The sequence below is a fragment of the Helianthus annuus genome, chromosome 2, assembly GCF_002127325.2.
Source record: "Helianthus annuus cultivar XRQ/B chromosome 2, HanXRQr2.0-SUNRISE, whole genome shotgun sequence".
Classification (NCBI taxonomy): Eukaryota; Viridiplantae; Streptophyta; class Magnoliopsida; order Asterales; family Asteraceae; genus Helianthus; species Helianthus annuus.
In genome coordinates this window covers 32357408-32367420 of record NC_035434.2, presented here as the reverse complement: position 1 = coordinate 32367420, position 10013 = coordinate 32357408, and the positions used below count along the sequence as shown (strand labels likewise).

Below are 10013 nucleotides of genomic sequence, written 5' to 3'. Positions count from 1 at the left end.
TGCAGCTTGAGCTGCTGTCCAAAAATAATCTTTTAAAAATAGTAAACGGTCTCGAAAAATTATGATTCCAGTGCCATTTGTTTAGTTATTCCAAAACATTCATTTTAGGCTTTTGAAAATCCACTTTTCGACTTAAAATGATCCCGTTACAGCCTGTTGAAGTTGGCTGGAAATCCAACTCAGCAAGCTGTTTGAGTTTTTGTGTGAGCAAAACAATCAACAATCGAACAAGAATCGAAGTGAGGCAAGAGTATGAATGAACTTACTACTAGCACAAGGCTAGGGTAGAAATTCTAGTGTGAAGATGATGGGAAGCTTGAATCACTAGAGAACACCTTGAGATCACCCTTGAATCTTCACACCACTTGAAGGTTGTTAGAAATAGTGATGAACATGAAGAACAAGAGTTTGAAGGTTTGAAGATGGAGAGAGAGAGATGGGGGACGGTTGGGAGAGAGGAGAGAGAGAGGTGATTGATGAGTGAAGTGTTGGGGGAGTGTGGTGGTATTTATAGGCAAAAAAAAGGAATCTAACAAGATCTTCCATGATTACAAAAATCTCAAGGAATCCAAGAAAGATCAATTGTAATTATTTCAACATCTATCAAGAAATTTGGTGGGTCCCTCTTGATATGGCCGAAATTTTGATGGGGGAGGGGGTCCATGTGTAAATTTTTATATAAATATGCCATATGTAGGCTAAAACGGGTGTTTAACTAGATACCGGGTATTTTATCTAGCGTTTAAATCCCGATTTATGGCGTTCTAAATTATTTTTATTACTCTACAAAAATAAACCTACCAAAATATTGTTGGAATAAAATTTCAGTTGCCAAGACTGGCTGCGTTGTCTGCGTTTTGCAGTAGAAGCACTGTGTCGCGCAGAAACACGCGGTACGCGCTTAAACTTGAAAAATTAGCGTTTTTAGGCGTTTTAATTCATTTTTCAACACGGACCTGATAAAAATAAAGTTTTTAATCATAACAGAATATTTTTGGGATTTAAATATTATCCGGGCGGTCACCAGCGTTAGTTTCGCAGTTTTGTCGTAAATAGTCCTTTAGTTCAAATGAACATGTTTTTGCCATACAGAATCCTTTGGAACTTATTTCTAAGTTATGTAAAGGATATTTAAGGTATGTTAAGCTTACGTCATAGTTCCGGAGCGTACGTTGCGTTAAACTGATTGCGTTTATGCACCAGTTTTGCATATAACCCTCTAGAAAGCGATTTAAAGCTTGAAATCGGAGTCGAATCAAATTGTAAAATCATCAAACATAAATACACACATAATAACACCAAAGCACATTGTTTTACATTATACGACGCTTACAGAACACAGTTGTCACAGTCTCCCCTACTTTAGGAAATTTCGTCCCGAAATTTTATTTAGAGGAAACTTGTGAAAACAAATGCGGATATTTCGCCTTCATCTGGTCCTTACGTTCCCAAGTAAACTCAGGGCCACGTTTGGATTCCCAGCGAACCTTGACCAAATGAATCCGTTTGTTCTTCAACTGCCTGAATGTACGGTCCACTATCTCCACAGGTTTCTCGACAAAATGCAGTGTTTTATCAACACGTATTTCGTCAAGCGGTATGTGGAGGTTCTCGTCAGCTAAACACTTTTTGAGATTGGACACATGGAAGGTTGGGTGAACGTTTCCAAGTTCAGGAGGTAACTCAAGTCTGTAGGCTACCTTACCGATTCTTTCCACGATCTTGAATGGTCCAACATATCTAGGTGCAAGTTTTCCTTTCTTTCCAAATCTGATCACACCTTTCCAAGGTGAGACCTTAAGTAATACACGATCACCGACTTGAAATTCCAAGGGCTTGCGTCGTTGGTCCGCGTAACTCTTTTGACGGCTTCGAGCTGTCTGAAGGTTATCACGAACTTTCTTAACCTTATCAGTTGTCTCTAGAATGAGGTCAGGTCCAGTAAGTTGAGCTTCACCTATCTCATTCCAGCAGACGGGTGAACGACATTTTCGACCATAGAGAGCCTCGAAAGGAGCCATGTTGATGCTGGAGTGATAACTGTTGTTGTAGGAAAATTCAATCAATGGAAGATGTGAATCCCAACTACCACCAAAGTCGATCACACTAGCTCTAAGCATATCCTCCAAAGTCTGGATTGTTCTTTCAGTTTGGCCATCTGTTTGTGGATGATAGGCTGTGCTCAGATTGAGTTGGGTCCCCATGGCAGATTGCATGGTTCTCCAAAATCGAGAAGAGAAGCGAGCATCCCTATCAGAAATAATGTTCAAAGGAACACCATGTCGAGATACAATTTCATCCACATAGATTTTAGCTAACTTTTCAGCAGAAAAATCCTCACGGATTGGCAAGAAATGCGCTGATTTAGTAAGACGATCCACAATTACCCAGATGGCATCATGACCTTTCTTAGTGCGCGGAAGTTTAGTAATGAGATCCATAGCGATGTTTTCCCATTTCCAAACTGGAATCTCTGGTTGCTCTAAAAGACCAGAAGGATGTTGGTGTTCAGCTTTGACCTTAAGACAAGTAAGGCATTTTGAAACATATAAGGCAATGTCTTTCTTCATACCGGGCCACCAATACCGAGTACGAAGATCCTTATACATCTTATCTGAGCCAGGATGAATAGAATAACGAGACTTATGAGCTTCATCCATGAGCAAAGTGCGAAGATCATCTAGGCTTGGGACCCACAAACGGTCCATGAAATAATACGATCCATCGTCCTTCAGTTCAAGATCAGGCTTAGTGTGATAGGGTAACTCCGTACCCATCAAGTCTTGTGAAACACAAGCATGTTGAGCCTGAGAGATGCGGGCTTGAATATCGGGTCGAGCTTGAATATCAGATTGAACACGAACACAATGAAGCTTAACACGTTCTTTACGACTCAAAGCATCGGCTACGACATTCGCCTTACCAGGATGGTAGCGAATCTCGCAGTCATAGTCGTTTAGAAGCTCAACCCAGCGTCGTTGCCTCATGTTGAGTTCTTTCTGATTGAAGATATGCTGAAGACTTTTGTGGTCAGTGAAAACCACACACTTTGTACCATACAAATAGTGTCTCCAGATCTTAAGAGCGAAGACAACTGCACCCAACTCTAGATCATGAGTGGTGTAGTTCTTCTCATGCACCTTCAATTGTCTTGATGCGTAGGCTATAACTTTGTTCCTTTGCATCAGAACACAGCCAAGACCCAATTTAGATGCATCGCAATAAACGACGAAATCATCATTGCCCTCAGGCAAAGTCAGAATAGGCGCGTCACAAAGCTTCTGCTTCAAGGTCTGAAACGCTTCTTCTTGTTTAGAACCCCATTCAAAGGGCTGATTCTTCTGAGTTAGAGCAGTTAAAGGGACTGCAATCTTTGAGAAATTCTCTATGAAGCGGCGGTAATAACCCGCGAGACCAAGAAAAGAACGAACCTCAGTAGGGGTAGTAGGTGTATCCCAATCCTTAATCGCACTGATCTTGGAGGGATCTACATGAATACCTTGTTCGTCGACAATATGCCCCAAAAATTGAACTTCCTTAAGCCAAAATTCGCACTTGGAGAATTTGGCAAAAAGTTGCTCTTTCTTTAGGAGTTCGAGAGTAAGACGAAGATGTTGCTCATGATCAGCTTGCGTCTTGGAGTATATCAAGATGTCATCAATAAAAACGATGATGAACTTATCCAAATAAGGTTTGCAAACCCTATTCATCAAGTCCATGAAAACAGCAGGAGCATTGGTCAAACCGAACGGCATTACTGTGAACTCATAATGCCCATAACGAGTGCGGAAAGCAGTCTTGGGAATATCCTCTTCATGCACACGAAGTTGATGATACCCAAAACGAAGATCGATCTTCGAAAAATAAGAAGCACCCTGTAACTGGTCAAAGAGATCATCAATGCGAGGTAGGGGATATCGATTCTTGATAGTAAGCTTATTCAGCTCACGATAATCGATACACATTCTGAAGGATCCATCCTTCTTCTTGACAAAAAGAACGGGAGCGCCCCAAGGTGAAAAGCTAGGACGGATGAAACCTTTGTCAGAAAGCTCCTGAAGCTGCTTAGATAGCTCTTGCATCTCAGACGGTGCAAGACGATATGGAGCTCTGGCAATAGGATTTGCACCAGGTACGAGATCGATACGGAACTCGACTTGGCGTGCTGGGGGTAGACCAGGCAACTCTTCAGGAAACAGCTCCTGATAATCCCGAACAACAGGGATATCTTGAATAGACTTACCTTTGCCTTTATCTGCTGTAACATGTGCCAAGAAGGCCACATAGTTCTTTCGCAGATACTTCCGAGCTTGAGTACAAGACATGAGCTTGAGACTACTAGCAGGTTTCTTACCACGAACCTGTAGGGTCTCGCCTGACGAAAGCGGCACCCGAACAATCTTCTCAAAACAAACTACCTCCGCGTGATGCTTGGCTAACCAATCCATACCCACAATAATGTCGAAGCTTCCAAGTTGCATAGGTGTGAGGTCAATAGGAAAAATATGGTCGTTAAGGTTCAATTGGCAATTGCGAAGAACAGAATCAAGAACAACAGGATTACCACTCGCAACTTCTACTGTCAAAGGCTTACCTAGTTTCGTTCTAGACACGCGAAGCAATGGCTCAAAAGATAACGACACAAAACTCTTATCGGCACCAGAATCAAAAAGAACAGATGCGGGTTGATTATTAACAAAGAACGTACCGTTAACCACTTCATTGTCCGCTTGCGCCTCTTGTGCATTCATGTTGAAGACTCGACCTCGAGCCTGAGCCTGAGCTGGATTCGCATTCACCAATCTTGGACATTGGTTACGGTAGTGTGTCAGATCCCCACAGTTATAACAAGAACCTGGTGGGTAGTGAGGTCGTGCAGCTTGACCTCGTTGTTGAGCAAGAGGCTGGGCAACTTGTTGAGCCGGGTTCTGAGCTGCCCGATTCTGATTAGCAGGAATGCGGCATGAAGCAGCAAGATGACCAGGTCTTCCACAGTTGGTACATTGACGACACTGGAGGTGTGGCTGATGATGACCGTTACACCTGTTGCACAAAGGTGCATTGCCTAGATAAGGCTTCTTGGCAAGTGGTTGCGCAGGCTGATTTGGTGCAGCTTGGGCCTGTGCGGTAACGGCGTAGTTTTGGGAAGCCTTTCGCTTCCTAGAACCCTTCGAGGAACCAGAATCCTTACCCTTCTTGTTTTTACTTTTCTTGCTATCCTCTTTGTCAGACGCCTGCTTCTTACCTTTCTCCCCCTTCCTGTGCAACTTACCCTTCCGAATCTGCGACTCAGTCAATGTCGCTGCTAACTCGATTGCCTGACGGACTGTGGTAGGGTTACTACCAGTAACGATGTCTTGCACTGAGTCAGGTAGACCATCGATGTACCTTTCGATAGCCTTATCGAGTGGGGTAACCATTGTTGGGCACAACAAACTCAGCTCCTCATACCTATCAGTATATGCCCGATGCTCGCCACTATCCTGTTTCAAGTCATCAAACTCCCTTTCCAAGGCTCGCAGTTCATGACGAGGACAAAATTCCCTCATCATAAGAGTCCTAAGTTCAGCCCATGTTTGTGCTAGAGCAACTTCTGCACCACGGTCTCTCATAACCCCGTTCCACCATGTAAGCGCCCTCTTCTGAAACACACTGGAAGCAAACTCGACTTTGCGATTATCAGGACACTGAACGTGACGAAAAGTATTCTCAATGCTCTCGAACCATTGAAGAAGCCCAGTTGCTCCCTCAGAACCACTAAACTTGAGCGGTTTAGCCGAGTTAAAACTCTTGAAATTGCATGGAGCGTTGTTGTTGTTAGCTTGGTTCAACTGAGCAATAAGATTTGGGAACGCAGCAGCCATCTGCTGCGCGATGATTTCCGCCAGTTCGGCATTTGGTAGCGGATTTTCGCGTCGAGGAGGCATTCTAAAAAGAGGAAACATGAGAGGAGACGGGTGAGAAGGTTAGATGAAAAGAATGAGATGAAACAGAAATCAACAAAAGCAAAGATGGTGGTCATTCGTCCGTATCACAAAGCAGACAAACGACACACAGTGGCTAATCAAAGTAAATGGGTCAAAAATAATGCTTCGCGAAGACATGCTCGCCTATAAGTGAACACTCACCCCAAGAGTTCCCAGGTAAGAGTGACTTGTCCGATTATGTGGATTTGTACGAACACTCTAGCCTTAGACAGAAAACTCAGGGTACAGGCATTCACTCTTCCAGTTTGCACGTGTTCACACTATTTAGAACCCAAAACTTTGACGAGATTTTGAAGACTTGGAGGGTTTAAGAGATTAATGATCAATTTTGGCTTCGTGCCTTCCATTATGTATTGTTTTTGGTAATCACCTAAGGATAGGTGAAGTGCATGTTTTAAAATCTAAACACAAGACAACTTGTGTTGGGGTCCTAGAAAGGTTATAGTCTAGGTCAAAGCGTTACTAATAACCTAATTCCCTATAACCATTGGCTCTGATACCAACTCTTCTGTCACACCCCGACCACGTAAAACAACAAATCGTGGCGGAAACATCGGGGAGTGTTGAAACAGAATTATTGTTTCACAACCATGGTAATTAAAAGTTATGTTTTATTCATCAAGCAAAGGTTACATAGTCTTAAATTAACTGAAACAAAGTGTTCATCACATAATTAAACTGGTTCCATCTTTATTTTAGTCTCTAAGGCATAGGTCCGCCCTAGTGTGTCACGAACATCCTAAGCAACAGCTCCTGAAAACACATGTGAAAATAGGTACGTCAGCATAAAAATGCCTGTGAGATACATAGGTTTTATGAGAATAGGATTCATGACTTAAGTTTTAAGAAAATGTTTAATAAAATTTTGTCATGAACCTTGTAAATTGTTTTGTTTCGTAAATTATTTGAAAAGCGATAAGATCAGAAGGTGTGTATAAATGAAAGAATAATATATGGTTAAATGAATAACCAAGTAGTATGAGTTTGTATAAAACAGACTACTTTGTAAACCAAAGTCTTGAAAAAATATGTTGTTGTGTAAAACGTACAAGTCCAAAAGTAGTCAACAAATGTTATGTATGGTAAGAAAAGTGTAGTCACATAAACCAAATGTAAAGATGTACAAGACAAGGTACTTTGAATATATCAAAAGTTATGTTTTGCAAAGTAAAAGCATGTTTTATTGATAATAACATTTATGTGGTAAGTTAAACGCATACATTCAAGCCTTGAGACAGACGGATAACCCTAAGTCAAGGTTATCAAAAGAAATGTATTCGGATTCGGTCATTCCTTACACCCAAACAAACCTAGGATGTCAGGAACGGGATTTGTCAAGTCCTATGGTACCATTACTTACTACCGAGCGGCGTAGCTAATGTTAATGAACGTATATAAGTCCCGTTTGCACGAACCAAATGCTATACCAAATGTAAGCATGTTATATGAAAACAATGTACTAAGTATGCTAAGTAAACATACATAGCAAAACAATATAATGTAAATCATGTACTATAAGTGTACTAATGGACATAGCAAGTATATGACATGAAAATAGGAAAGCATGAAAGTAACAAGTAGGCACATGTGTTTCACCCCAAAACATTGGAAAACAGTAAGAGAGGGGTCTATGTACTCACAGTAGTGCGTCTTGAATCGAATCTCAAACCCTGTCCGCTACACGACAACCTACAACGTACTAATGTCTATTAGACGAGCGGGTCGTGCCTTGGCTTAGAGTTTAGTATTTTGGGTCACGTTTCTTATATTGTTCCGTGTGGTAATTATTTGTTAAAATAGTTAATGTTTTAACTTAATCATGTGACATGTTGGGATATTTGTTCATTCAATGCTCTAGTAAACTTTTGTCTAGAATATATTTACTAAGTGTTGGATTTTCGGAAAATTTCGGCAGAGTATCCTCTGTAAATAGAGGTGTCCATGCTTTAATAGCATATCATTTTCTTTTATATAAAACCAATATTTCATTTTCAATCACCAAACCGACATATCGACAAACAAAACGTTGCATACTTCATTTCAGCTTTATAACTCGAAACTGGACTGTTTTCGAGGATTTTTATAAAATAGTTACCCTTTTCTAAAAATCACCAAATTTTTTACAGAATATGACATATGTTCCAAAGTTTATTGTGTAAAAATATCAAAGTCCAATTCGTTACCCATATTTTATAAAAAATCATTTTCTTGACTGCAATCAGATTTGTTACCTTCTGATCACAGTTTACGGAAATATTCGCTAAAAATCAACCGTAAGTCCGTTTGACGAAATTCCAGTTGGAGGGTCGTCCTGACAATGGTGTCTATCTACTGTAAAAATTTCATGAGTTGATTTTATTCAGGTTTAAGGTTATGACTCCGAAAGTAACCCACTTTTTCTGCAACAAAAATGCAGCTTGAGCTGCTGTCCAAAAATAATCTTTTAAAAATAGTAAACGGTCTCGAAAAATTATGATTCCAGTGCCATTTGTTTAGTTATTCCAAAACATTCATTTTAGGCTTTTGAAAATCCACTTTTCGACTTAAAATGATCCCGTTACAGCCTGTTGAAGTTGGCTGGAAATCCAACTCAGCAAGCTGTTTGAGTTTTTGTATGAGCAAAACAATCAACAATCGAACAAGAATCGAAGTGAGGCAAGAGTATGAATGAACTTACTACTAGCACAAGGCTAGGGTAGAAATTCTAGTGTGAAGATGATGGGAAGCTTGAATCACTAGAGAACACCTTGAGATCACCCTTGAATCTTCACACCACTTGAAGGTTGTTAGAAATAGTGATGAACATGAAGAACAAGAGTTTGAAGGTTTGAAGATGGAGAGAGAGAGATGGGGGACGGTTGGGAGGGAGGAGAGAGAGAGGTGATTGATGAGTGAAGTGTTGGGGGAGTGTGGTGGTATTTATAGGCAAAAAAAAGGAATCTAACAAGATCTTCCATGATTACAAAAATCTCAAGGAATCCAAGAAAGATCAATTGTAATTATTTCAACATCTATCAAGAAATTTGGTGGGTCCCTCTTGATATGGCCGAAATTTTGATGGGGGAGGGGGTCCATGTGTAAATTTTTATATAAATATGCCATATGTAGGCTAAAACGGGTGTTTAACTAGATACCGGGTATTTTATCTAGCGTTTAAATCCCGATTTATGGCGTTCTAAATTATTTTTATTACTCTACAAAAATAAACCTACCAAAATATTGTTGGAATAAAATTTCAGTTGCCAAGACTGGCTGCGTTGTCTGCGTTTTGCAGTAGAAGCACTGTGTCGCGCAGAAACACGCGGTACGCGCTTAAACTTGAAAAATTAGCGTTTTTAGGCGTTTTAATTCATTTTTCAACACGGACCTGATAAAAATAAAGTTTTTAATCATAACAGAATATTTTTGGGATTTAAATATTATCCGGGCGGTCACCAGCGTTAGTTTCGCAGTTTTGTCGTAAATAGTCCTTTAGTTCAAATGAACATGTTTTTGCCATACAGAATCCTTTGGAACTTATTTCTAAGTTATGTAAAGGATATTTAAGGTATGTTAAGCTTACGTCATAGTTCCGGAGCGTACGTTGCGTTAAACTGATTGCGTTTATGCACCAGTTTTGCATATAACCCTCTAGAAAGCGATTTAAAGCTTGAAATCGGAGTCGAATCAAATTGTAAAATCATCAAACATAAATACACACATAATAACACCAAAGCACATTGTTTTACATTATACGACGCTTACAGAACACAGTTGTCACAGCGGCTGTGCGATCTTCGAAAAGTCTTTGATGAATCGCCTGTAATAACCTACCAAACCCAAGAATTGGCGTATTTCTATCGGTGTACGCGGTGCAGGCCAGTTCCTGATCGACTCTACCTTGGATGGATCGACATGAATCCCATCCCTGTTCACCACATGGCCTAAGAAGTGGACTTCACGAAGCCAGAAGTCGCATTTAGAAAACTTTGCGTACAATTGCTCCTTTCGAAGGAGTTCCAAGATAAGACGTAAGTGCTGCTCGTG

The 10013-nt window shown here is 40.5% G+C and overlaps 1 long non-coding RNA gene across 1 annotated transcript; it reads right to left on the bottom strand.

Annotated features, from left to right (window-relative positions):
* Window positions 1-6581: 6581 nt before the first annotated feature.
* On the bottom strand, window positions 6582-8866 carry LOC110883161. The gene is made up of 3 exons (XR_002560388.2): window positions 8665-8866; window positions 7628-7676; window positions 6582-6740 (listed from the first exon to the last, which is right to left on the bottom strand). It is a non-coding gene; the product is annotated as an uncharacterized LOC110883161 (long non-coding RNA).
* Window positions 8867-10013: the final 1147 nt, after the last annotated feature.